Source organism: Sardina pilchardus, chromosome 16, assembly GCF_963854185.1.
Source record: "Sardina pilchardus chromosome 16, fSarPil1.1, whole genome shotgun sequence".
NCBI classification, from domain to species: Eukaryota; Metazoa; Chordata; class Actinopteri; order Clupeiformes; family Clupeidae; genus Sardina; species Sardina pilchardus.
Genome location: NC_085009.1, coordinates 20,381,096 through 20,393,336, shown reverse-complemented (window position 1 = coordinate 20,393,336; position 12,241 = coordinate 20,381,096). Strand labels below are relative to the sequence as shown.

Below are 12,241 nucleotides of genomic sequence, written 5' to 3'. Positions count from 1 at the left end.
AGTTAATGCACGTTCTAGACGGTGATACGGCCCGACGCGAAGCGTCTAGAAAAGTGCATTAACTTTGAATAACCGCACGGCGTGAAGTCCATTATCCCGCTTATTCCACTGTTGCCACTTGGGTTGTGTTCGTTTACGGTGCTAATTTAAATGTTTTAATCGCTAGAACTGCATTGTTTGTAGAACTACTTTTCCCAGACACATTTCAGCTAATTTCTCAAACTGCGGTTACTAGTTCTAAATGGATTGTTGCTATGGCCAAAAGCCAGTCGTTAGTTCTAATCTCCCGTTGTCAAGCTGGCATATCCCAAGATTCTGATGAACGTTAACTTTGAAAGATTGCTATTTTTCTTAGCCTACTGCCACCTAACTAGCTAAATGACACCTCTGTCATATGCTAAACGTTACTATGATCTGAACGTCTGTATTTTACAGCTTGAATGTAACGTGACAGTGCATTTAAACTTCACAACAAGTTTGGCGAATTAATATTCAAGTGTAATACGGCCAACAAATTGGAACTACTTCATAGCCGTGCGTATATCTAAAGTTAATGTACACCCTTATAGAACGCAGGACAATGGGGAACTCAACCGAGCAGTGGAATAATACTAATAGAGCTCCCCAGTCCCGCCCACAGCCTTGTCCGGAAGTAAAAATCCAATACAATTTCTCCATTGACAATTGGAGAATAAGCCATAACATCGTAACCGTCCATGGTAGACTTAAAACCAGCTACGATGTGACTAAGCGATTATACCTGCTCATATAGATGTCAAAAGTTAATGGGGGCATCAACCTTGTTTTGAGGAAACAATGCTTTATTCACGATTTAACGAGAGAGTACTACACTACCCGACACCCTAACGTGTAAAACTGGTGAAAGCAGAGCCTTTGATTGGTAGAGATCGCCGTTGCCATGGCAATGCCAAACAAACTGTACTCAGCTTTTCCCGCGCCTATCGTCCAGCTTCGTCTCGCTGGAACTTCAAAACTTAAAATGGCTGCAGGGCTGATCAGGACCGATGTGTGGTCTTCCGAAAAATAACGGTTTTCTCATCTTGAAGGTTGAATTTACTCAATGGAAACGGTAGGAAGTAATCATCTTCTTTTCTCAGATTAATATGGAACCATGTTAAACTATCTTTAGGCTGCAAATGTTGGAAATGTGTGTACGTTTGCAAAGCATCCTGGGATTTGAGTTCTCTATCTCGGAATTTAAGATATGTACACAGTCTTGTACCTTTCGCTTTTTTTACATTTTCTGTTAATTTTTTCACTCGAAATTATAAGTTATATGCTTATGAGTCACATCGTAGCTGGTTAGCCTAAGGCATGGTCTAAAACTCTTTATATCCGAATTTTTCCAGAAGTCAATGGGAGAAATGAATGAGAATTTTACTTCCGGACAAGCACCTCTCTCGGAGGAGGGGCGGGACTGGGGAGCTCTATTATTGACTCACTTGTTGGGGTTGCTAGGTAACGGTAAACAAAACTAATAGATCGTATTTCTTGATTTTGCTTGCAAACGGACGGCTTTACCCGTTCACTGAATAAAGTTTGTGGAAATTTAGCACCACTTTCCTATCTCAAATATAGTTTTAATAATCCTAACTTGTTAGATTTAGGTAGGCCACCTCCTGCCAAGATGGTCCCGCTATGTTGGATAGCACGCATTTCAGGTTTGGGTGTAGCATGCTAGGCTAAATAAGAAAATGCCTCCATTCCACTATTTACACCCGGGTGCAAATAATCACTCCGAAAAAAGATATATATATAGACCTATATATATATATATATATATATATTATTTTGCTTTGAATTGTATATGAATCAGTGCTGGCATGGAGTGGTGAGCTGAACACACACTGGAAAAAAAAGAATAGCTGGATTTAGGCCTACTTGATTTTATTATGTACTTCAGTTGTACATGCATGAATTAAATGTCTACAATGTTTACGAAACTGCTTCTGATAACCCGATTTGATCAAGTAATTTCAATGAAATTGAAATGAAGTTGAAGTTGAGTTTAATTATTTGAGTTGAAGTATTTGTGTAATTACAACACCATTGTGGTATACATGCGGCATGAAAAGTATAGGCATTCATATGCACTTAATATTGCAACATAAATTTTAGAGGACAACTTGTTCCACATTACGAAGCATTCATTGAAAATAGTACAGGTACCAGTTTTTGCCTATGGAAAACCAAAGCAAGTGAGTAGAGTCAAGTTGAGCTGATACCATGCATTGAATGCCTACTTTCTATGCCGCCTGGATCACAAAATGACATTGAAATACTTTATATAAACTTAACTTAATCAGTTTCACTGAAACTACTGATGATGAAATCAAGTAAATCCACCGATTCTTTTTTTTCCCCAGTGTGGTTTGATCTGCATTGAGATATGATATTATGGAAAGTACTATGCCAGGTGTTAGCATTTTTCACAATTTTCTTTTAATTAAGGCATTACAATGAAGTTCCAAAAGATTATTATTTTTTTTATTCTTCTGTTAAGTCAACTTTAGCATGGGTTCATAAACGTATGAGCACAACTGTAAATTAGATGCAGGGTGGACAAGATCCTCTAGATCGGAGTATTATTTGTGTCAGGGGGCTGCCTGCTGTAGATTTCCCTGCACACCAACACACACAGCAGAGGATCTGAAATCAGCCGCAAACTCATAAGGAAGACTGATACTATCCATGTTCCAGAGTCATAGAAGAGCATTGTTGAAGGGCCAATAAAAAACACTAGAATAAATGGCCCATCCAGGACAATCAGTGTGACCAGTGCTAAAGCAAGCATCTTTAAGGCTGGCTCCCTATCTCTGTGCGAGGATGAGCAAGATGCCTTAAAAGCCAAAACACACGAAATAACCGCTACAATACAAGTCAGCCCACAGATAACGCTATTCAGTACAACGTGGACGGTATGAAAGTCAGCAGTGAAGGCACACAGCCACAGAGTGATGGAGAGAGGGATGGAGATGAGTGGAGAGGAGAGGCGTCTGGAGCAGAGGGGATTACGAAGAGCAAGGAGTCCCTCCAGCGCCACCAACTGGTGAAAATAAAAACCACAAAATCTCACAGAGATGAAGGCATATTCAAGATGGAGTGGGATGAGATCCCTGAGCATTACTTCAATAAAGTAGAAAGCAGTGAGGAAAGGAATAAGAAGTAGCTCCAGGATGTCACTGAAGAGGAGGAAGATGATGAAGGTTGAGACTCTGCCATCACCTTGGAGCTGCTGACGCAGTGATCGGACAGCCCAGATCAGAGTGAGAAAACCCACACACAGACCAGGGAGCAGGTAAACTGAATGTATGATTAAAGATGGATGAGAATAGAAGTATCTGCTGGGTAAGTCATCATATTCGTCATATGTGTGAGGTTCGTTGAAGTTGCTGGCGGAGTTCATGGTGTATCCTGTAATCTGTGGAGAAAACATGAGAATGTTTTAAGAAATAAGACTTGGCAAGATTCACATTTACGCTTTTATTGTTTTTTTTTACTGTAATTTATTGACAGACCATGTCATTGCAATACAGAAAGGAACAGACAGCACTGCATATAGTACAAAGGGAAAAAGGGAACAAAAATAGAAATGTGACCATACAATCTCCTGAGGGAAAACTGTACATGCAGTGCTGTAGGAATTACAGTGCAGTCTTACACCTCCTGACATTCCTGTCTTTTGGCCCACACATTGTCATATGACAACTTCAACCATCTTGCATGGAAAGACTTATGAACTAATGCCTTATAATTAACATTATAACTTAACATTATAATTTGCATGGACGTACCAAAACATTTGCAACTCGTGCAAAGAAATGGGTAACTGCTTTTTTGATGTGCACAAGTCGCAAAATGATGTGAAGATTGAACAGGTAGTTTTGAGAATTTCAATGCTGATCTGAGAAATGTACCAAAGCGAGTGGTAAAAACTGTAAATAGAAAATTAAATAAAAAATGTATGCCATGATGGCACTCACTTATTCATTTACTTCAACGTTTACCATTTTGATGTTACATGTTACATTTAACATTAATCATATTTATTTGCTTTATCCATACATTTTACATAATAGCCTCAACTAGCATTTTCACTTTATAATAGATAAATAGCTACCTACACCAGTTCCTGACAGAACAGTGCTGGAGTGTCTATTTTTATCTATTTTTTTCAAATGCAAAAAATTACTCCTCTGCATATATTAATTATAACCTGTGATAGATAGGTCATGACTAGCTATTGCCAGAAGGGTGAACAACCTTAATGAGGCTAGCTAATAACTACAGTAGCTTTGTATTAACTTCTTGCAAAGCAATCAACAACTGTTCATTTCTCCTCCCTTGGTGAGGAACAGACTTATCTGTGTATGGATGGGTGCTGTCAGAGCCACGGCACTACTGCTCATAATACTTATTACCCTCCAACTTTAAAATAAAAATTATAATATAACTGGAAAAAGGGAATTTTGTGAGAAATGACATTATAATGCTTATGTTCGTGGTCTTTTCATACTATGAGTCAGTCACCCACTACAGCAATAACAGTAATAATTATTACAATAGAATTAAAAAACAGAAAGGGAGATATTTAATATACATAATTACAATGTTTACGTTTAACTCATAATATGAAAGGACCACAATGACCCATTACATCAATGAGTAATACAGTAATTATCATAGCATTTTTAAAAGTTGAACATTTGGTTGCCCACCTAACTTCATCTGGCACAATATCTCTAGCTACATCTGCAAAAACATTTGTAATGTCTCCATTGGACTTACCTGAGCGTGGTAGGATAGAAATATCTTTGTAACGCTGCTGAAGAGAAGCTGACTTACATACACACACACACACACACACACACACACACACACACACACACACACACACACACACACACACACACACACGCACACACACACACACACACACACACACTAGGTAACCCTGCCCCCACGCTCCTCCTCCTCCCCCATCCCAGAGGAAAAAATTGTTTCTCATTTGTATCTCTTCTGTTGCTCAGGAGCCAAAATTGAGATTCTCATTTAAGGATCATTTTAGGATCATTGAAGTATCATTTTTGTCTCAGTTATTTCTCCTAAAATGGCCTTAGGAGAAATAGGTGAGACATATATTAATGAGACAAGAAGGAGCCACAAAAGAGATATTCGTTTGAGACACAGGAGAAATAGGGGAGACCTAGTGGAGATCTCCTATATGTTTGAGTGTAGTCTCATTTATAACTTGTTTCTCCTTTGGAGAAATAGGGGAGACCTAGTGGAGATCTCCTATATGTTTGAGTGTAGTCTCATTTATAACTTGTTTCTCCTTTGGAGAAATAATAGAGCAAATGAGGAGACATTGCTATGAGACACTATTGAGAAGGAGGAGTTACAATTGAGAAATCAGTTTGGGGATCAGAAAAATAGACCATTCCGTAGCATTTAAAACTTTTATTTCATGAACTAAATACTACATTGACACTTTAAGGTGCAGACATTACAAAAAGCAATCATAAACATTTAACTAATAAATAATGACATACAGTCAAGCCCAAATGTATTGGAACACAAGCTAAAGTTGACAATATAAAATCATCTTTTGGAAATTGCTCTTAATGCTTTAAATGAAAAAATTAGGAAATATTCAACCTTTAAGGACATACATTTTCTTTGTGAATTAATAATGTATCGTAAATAAATAAATTGTTCCTTAAAATACAGGGGATATAAGTATTGGAATGCCTATGTTAACCTATGTGTTACATTTCCATAGAGGTTAGCAGATTTGTATTTGTTTTATTTTTAAAATGCCAGTTATTTCATGTATCCAGGACACTATGTCCCCTTGGACTCTGGACTTAAAATCACCCCACATCAACACACACCCTTCACCATACCAAGAGATTGGCATGGTTTTATTTCAGTTAGCCTATTAGCTGGTTTGAATTGCATTGAGCTCAATGAGAATGAAACCAGCCAATAGGCTAACTGAAATAAATAAACTGCATGGCTCCCATGGGCCATCGTCTCCTTGTTCCCTGAGAGCCCTTAGAATCAAAATTATTTAAAGGAACACTTAACCGTTTTTTTTTTTAATTAAACTATATTACTCCCTTAATTAAGATGAGTTGATACATACCTCTCACGTTTCAATGCGTGCACTCACTGGCTCTGGCGCGCGGCGCATCTTTGATAGCATATAGCTAGCCCAATGCATTCATTAGGATCCAAACAGAGATGAAGTTAGAAGCGACAACACCTCCATGTTTTCCCTATCAAAATACAGTTACACGAGTAGTCACACGACCAAGTATGGTGAGACAAAATAAAACGTGGTGCATTTGTAAGCAGGTAAGAGGGATAACTATATTGTGTGGCGCAATAATATCCTGCACTTTCAGTTTCACTTTGGAGTGAGGATATTACTGCGCAGAGTCTAAGTGCTCCCAATGTTATTGCGCCACACAATATAGTTATCCCTCTAACCTGCTTACAAATGCACCACGTTTTATTTCGTCTCACCATACTTGGTTGTGTGACTACTCGTGTAACTGTATTTTAATAGGGAAAACATGGAGGTGTTTGGTCGCTTCTAACTTCATCTCTGTTTGGATCCTAATGAATGCATTGGGCTAGCTTAGTGCTATCAAAGTTGCGCCGCGCGCCAGAGCCAGTGAGTGCACGCATTGAAACGTGAGAGGTATGTATCAACTCGTCTTAGTTAAGGGAATAATGTAGTTTAATATGAAAAAACGGTTAAGTGTTCCTTTAATCCCAATGTAGGTAAAACCAAATGAGAATTTGTTCCATCATTATTGTAAAGATACTGTATGCATGGCAATTTAAACATCAAACCAAAACAACACACCTGTCTATATTGACTGTCTGCAGGCAAACTTGAGGCAACATCCTCATGTGTTCAAGATCGAAACTGATGTTTCAGGGGTGGAGCGATGGAGCAGCATATTGAGAAAAGACTCCTTGTTTCCTTTCTGTTTTAGCCATGTGGGAACAGAGACGTCTGCTTGACCTCAGTGGTTTAAACAGTCCATGGTCAGGGTGTGAAATGTCTTTTGGAAATAGTTTTGGGCCGTTGTTGTACTTTTCTGGTATAGATATCCTGCAGGGTAGGGAGAGGTGCTCTGATGGTACCTTTCGCAGTAAATGTCAAGTGTCTGTGAAAGAGAAAGGAAGCATACATTACAATTGACCCTGTCCATGAATATAATCAATGCAAACTACTCTGCTTGTGTGTGACACATAAAAGCAAACCCACACAAGCAGTCAGGCACAATAATGCAAATGTGAACAACATATACTTGTATTAGAAAGTTTGGGAGTGCACTTAGATGTTCGGTATTTATTTAGTTAGTTTAATAGAGAGGCCATTTGAAAGTGACCCTACACTTCTGTGCAGTAGTATGTCTGTGTGTTATCATACCTAATCGTAGCTTTGCCTGCAGATCATCCCCCATGAGTCTTGCAATAGCAGCCACTGGCTCCAGGCTGGGGCTTATGGATGGCACCTTTAAAAAATAATAATAATAAAAAAAAAAGATGGCCTTACAATTAGTTATTGTTGATTAATCTGTAAAATCATAGAATTAAAAAAAATAAGCAAGGTAAGTCTATCAGATGTACAAATATAAACGATAATTACCTTATGGAGGCACCCTTGCCACAATCACCATCCATATTAATTATTGATATCAGTTTATTTCTGAGGGCTCTGTCAATAAAAATAAGAATAAACAAAATGATGCATGCTGTACAACAAACTGAATTGGTAAAACATGGCTAATCGCAAATTCAAGACTACTTTTAAGTAACTGCAATAATCATGATTACTTTCTGGATTAATGTATTGCATAGCACTTATGACAAACAAATTAGAGCATGCTCAATAACATACCCTATAGTCCACACCCACCACGTTGAGGGCAGCAGCCATGGTTACCATCAAGGAACAGGGAGTGTCATCAGGGTAGACCGACTTTGCCCTGGACAGTTCATAGAGCCCACTACAAAGTCATAACAGACACATGAAAGGAGGGGATAAACTAACCGTTACAGACACAAATACATGCACACATATTAGTGTTATATGCGTATGTGTGTCTATCTGGTGAGTGAACTCACTTGTGGGCTTGGAACTTCTTCCGTATGGACGTGACACACATTTGGAACATTTCAAAATGCACACAGTGGTCTCAGTGGAATCAAGAGTCCAACTTGGGTTCTTGAATCCTTGATTTCTGCCTTCAGAAAAATTCCCTACTTCCATAAATTGAGAGGAAATATCTTCTCCAAACAGTAGCTGGAAGACCTGCAGCACCTACAATCACCATGACACAGACAAAACAAGAGTTAAGTCAAAACATGATCATCTGAAATAATAATACAGTGGCCAAATGTTTTATAGATCATTTAATCGTGAAAAATGTTCTAATTAGGGATGTAACGGTATGAAAATTTAACCCCACGGTTATAGTGACCAAAATCATCACGGTTTTCGGTATTATCGCTGTATTTTAAAAATTGTGTGTACAATATGTTAAGAAAGCGCTGATGGGTGTAGACAAGCTGAAATATTTTAGTTTAAAAAGGTATGACCGTGTTTATTACATTAAAAATATAGGCAAACCCTTATTTCCTTCAGCAGGATACCGATCATTCACAGCAGTGGCAATCCTAGTCTCTGCTCAACCCTCCACACACACAGAAAATGGCTTGTCTTGTTTCTATTGCATATTTTGAATTCATGAACTTTATATATTTTGCTAATAGTTTATAATATGTTAGGATCTGCATAATTACTTATAGCTAAAAATATTCAGTAATTTGAATACTTCATATTGATTTTTAAACTATTACACTTGTCTTTAATGACATTACAGGGGTGTTGTGTAGGTCTAATTGAGTGCCTGTCACTTTAAGAGATGAAGTCGTGAAGACGTGAAGTAATTATATTAACCTTCATTCGGTTTTAGGAAAGTAGTCACGCATAGTTCAAGGATATCCGTTTTCATTGAATAAAATGAATGTTCAAAAAATTAACAAGTCAAAGAAAATATTGCTGGGATCATAGAAAAGATAAGTGACTTGCAATGTTAACTTCTATGATTTTGGTGAGCACTAGGCTACTGTACATTAATGATAGACATGACGCGTGAGCTAACGGGATAGTTACCTTGATGGAACTCTCTCAAGATGTAAAAGTTTGCCAATCGGCTGCGTAGTTTTGAATTAAACACTACAGTAGGCCTAAGTGAACTAAATCCCATAGGTTAGCCTATCGTGGCATTGTGCTCACTTTTTCCTTGGTTGGAAATGTTGGCTGCTTATAGCTTAACTTATGATATGGAGTTGGTATATCTGTTATATCCAATGAGCGCTTATATCCCAGCGCTCAACATAAAACTTCACGGCATTCTCCTCCTGATAACGTTAGTGGAATAGCCTAGATTTAATGTGAACGTGTAGGCCTACATAAAAAGACATGATACAGCGCACGTTTTGGGGTGGAAATGTTGCGCCCTTTAAAAGCAGGTGTAGCCTTATCCGAATCATGGTTAAATCCATCAATTAGACAACAGAATTAGTAAGGTAAAGTTTTGTTTCATAGTAGCCTTTCAGCTTGTGTCAAAAGCAGGCTCGGATGAAGCTGGGAGGAATTAAACACCCGGTTACCACACCGTATTATCAACCGTGATAATAATGATATTCGAAATGAACACGGTAATTGTTATCGTCAACATTTTTATCATGGTTTACCGTCACACCGGTAATCGTTACATCCCTAGTTCTAATATACACGTCTAAATTTACTGGTTGATGTCGAAAATGCATTGTTTCACCTCTTGGAATTGTTGATTCATTGACTTGAAAAAAAGGAAAATATATCAAAATGTAATTGTGGATATTCATTAATTTAGGACCTTTCCTTACCTGATCAGAAGAGTCCATCAAACTTCATCCAGTACACCACTTGTTTCCTTGATAACCTTTATGGAAAAAAAAAATAAGGACGTTGACACATTAAAGAAAACGCCAAACGGCAAGCTAAAACCTGACCAGCGGTTATAGGCCAGTCAATCTAGCGTTTGACCCATAACTAATTGCAATAGTAATCATTCCAAGTTTTTTGTGATCCCTAGGTATATCTAATTAACATATTAAAAATCTACCTATTTATATTTAGTGGAACATAGTTTTTTTTCAAGGTTAAAGGCAGCAATTTCCAATGCATTTTGCCATTGGGATTTACTACAGGTGAAATGGGTAAAATGTTAAACTAAAGATATCAACTTGAAACTTTCACAGTTGTTTACTCACATTATGGCAACGATTTTTGTATTGCAAGTTTTCTGAAATGTGATGCTTAGATATGCAAATGAGACCAGTTTTACTTAAATATGCAATAATTTGCATATATTTCTAGAACACTAAATCTGAACAATAGGTACAGTCAGCGTCAAAATAATTGCTGCATTTTGCTTATATATTGGATACCAAAAGCCAAAATACAATGGGAATATTAGATATCACTTCATATCACCTCAGAAATGAGGATGTCAAGTCAAGTCAAAATCAATGCGTTTCAATGGAAGTACATTATAGAACAAATGATTGTCAATGATATGGTATGATGGAAGTATCTCAATGCATCCCAAGTCACTTGATATGTTGTCTAAAGGTCAATATCTTAGATACTTCCATCATACCATATCATTGACAATCATTTGTTCTTTACTGTACTTCCATTGAAACGCATTGATTTTGACTTGACTTGATTTCCTCATTTTTGAGGTGATATGAAGTGTTATCTAATATTCCCTTTACATAGGCTTTTGGTATCCAACATATAAGCAAAATGCAGCAATTATTTTGAAGCTGACTGTACCTATTGTACAGATTTAGTTTTCTAGAAATATATGCAAATTATTGCATATTTAAGTAAAACTGGTCTCATTTGCATATCTAAACATCACATTTCAGAAAACTTGCAATACAAAAAATATTTGCCTTAATGTGAGTAAACAACTGAGAAAGTTTCAAGTTGATATCTATAGTTTAAAATGTTACCCATTAAATCCCAATGGCAAAATGCATTGGAAATTGCTACCTTGACCTTGAAGAAACGTATGTTCCATTAAATATAAATGGGTAGATTTTTTTATGTGATGCAGGAGGGTATAAGGATCAATAAAAAGTATGAACCATTACCATTACTTTCGCAATTAGTTTAATTTTTGGCCCTTTATTGAGCTAGATTGACTGGCCTATTATATTACCCACGAAATTCAAATTAAGGTAGCACTAGCAGTTAGATGGTGGGGGCGAATGCTAACTTTCAACAGAAAAGTTTGTTGCCTTTTAAACAGATTGACGGTGAGCTAACCACTAGCAGCTAACGTTACAGTTACACTACACGGTATCCGCCGTTCATTCCGACATACCAGCACTCCGACATGGACGTCCAATTGTCGTAGTGGAGGCATGTCTCTTTATGGGAAAAAGTCCCACCACTCCGACATTTTTTTTTTTCATGGTCGCAGTGGCGGTATTTAACTTTTTTTTCAAACAACGTGCCATTCCGACATGAGGTCATTAATAGGCTATTAATGTCATAACTATATCCAATTGTGTAAAATAAATAATAAAGATTCACATTTAAAATGTCATTGTGAAGACTTCTTGATATGGTTATGTGTCTGTTGCGTGCGCGACTCGGGGAGGTGAAAGCAGTTCTGTACATGGCAAGTTCTCATTATTCGCGGACTAAGTGGAGCTAAATTAAGTCATTATTTTGCTGTCACTTCGTCTGTTTTATGGCCTAGAAGGTTGTATTTGGTATCTGTGGATAGCTCTAGCTCTCCTCTTTTATCTGACATGCAAGCCATATATTTTTGACCACAGTTTCACGAGTAAAGCAAACGAAAGTAGCGGTATCTGAAGCTATATGACATTCTTATTTGTTTGTCACTTCGTCTGTTTTTATAACACAAAAGAATCGATGTGTTTGGTATCAATGGAAAGCTATGTTTCTCCTCTTTCATTTGATATGCGTGTCATGTCTGTGCGATGCCTGGTCCCGGAGTAATTCAAGCGAGAGCCGTGGCTGCGTGGGTGAACGCAGAGCAAATAGACTGTAAATATGATATACTTGATTTAAATTCATGATTTTATTTTATTTTCATACTTGATCGTA

General features: G+C 37.4%; 1 long non-coding RNA gene across 2 annotated transcripts; it reads right to left on the bottom strand.

Annotated features, from left to right (window-relative positions):
* Positions 1-7,688: 7,688 nt before the first annotated feature.
* LOC134060460 (uncharacterized) lies at positions 7,689-8,380 on the bottom strand. Of its 2 annotated transcripts, none has more exons than XR_009935185.1 (3): positions 8,170-8,380; positions 7,943-8,051; positions 7,689-7,759 (listed from the first exon to the last, which is right to left on the bottom strand). It is a non-coding gene; the product is annotated as an uncharacterized LOC134060460 (long non-coding RNA). The 2 variants fall into 2 exon arrangements; XR_009935186.1 differs by having other exon boundaries at positions 7,961-8,051.
* Between the last annotated feature and the right edge of the window lie 3,861 nt (positions 8,381-12,241).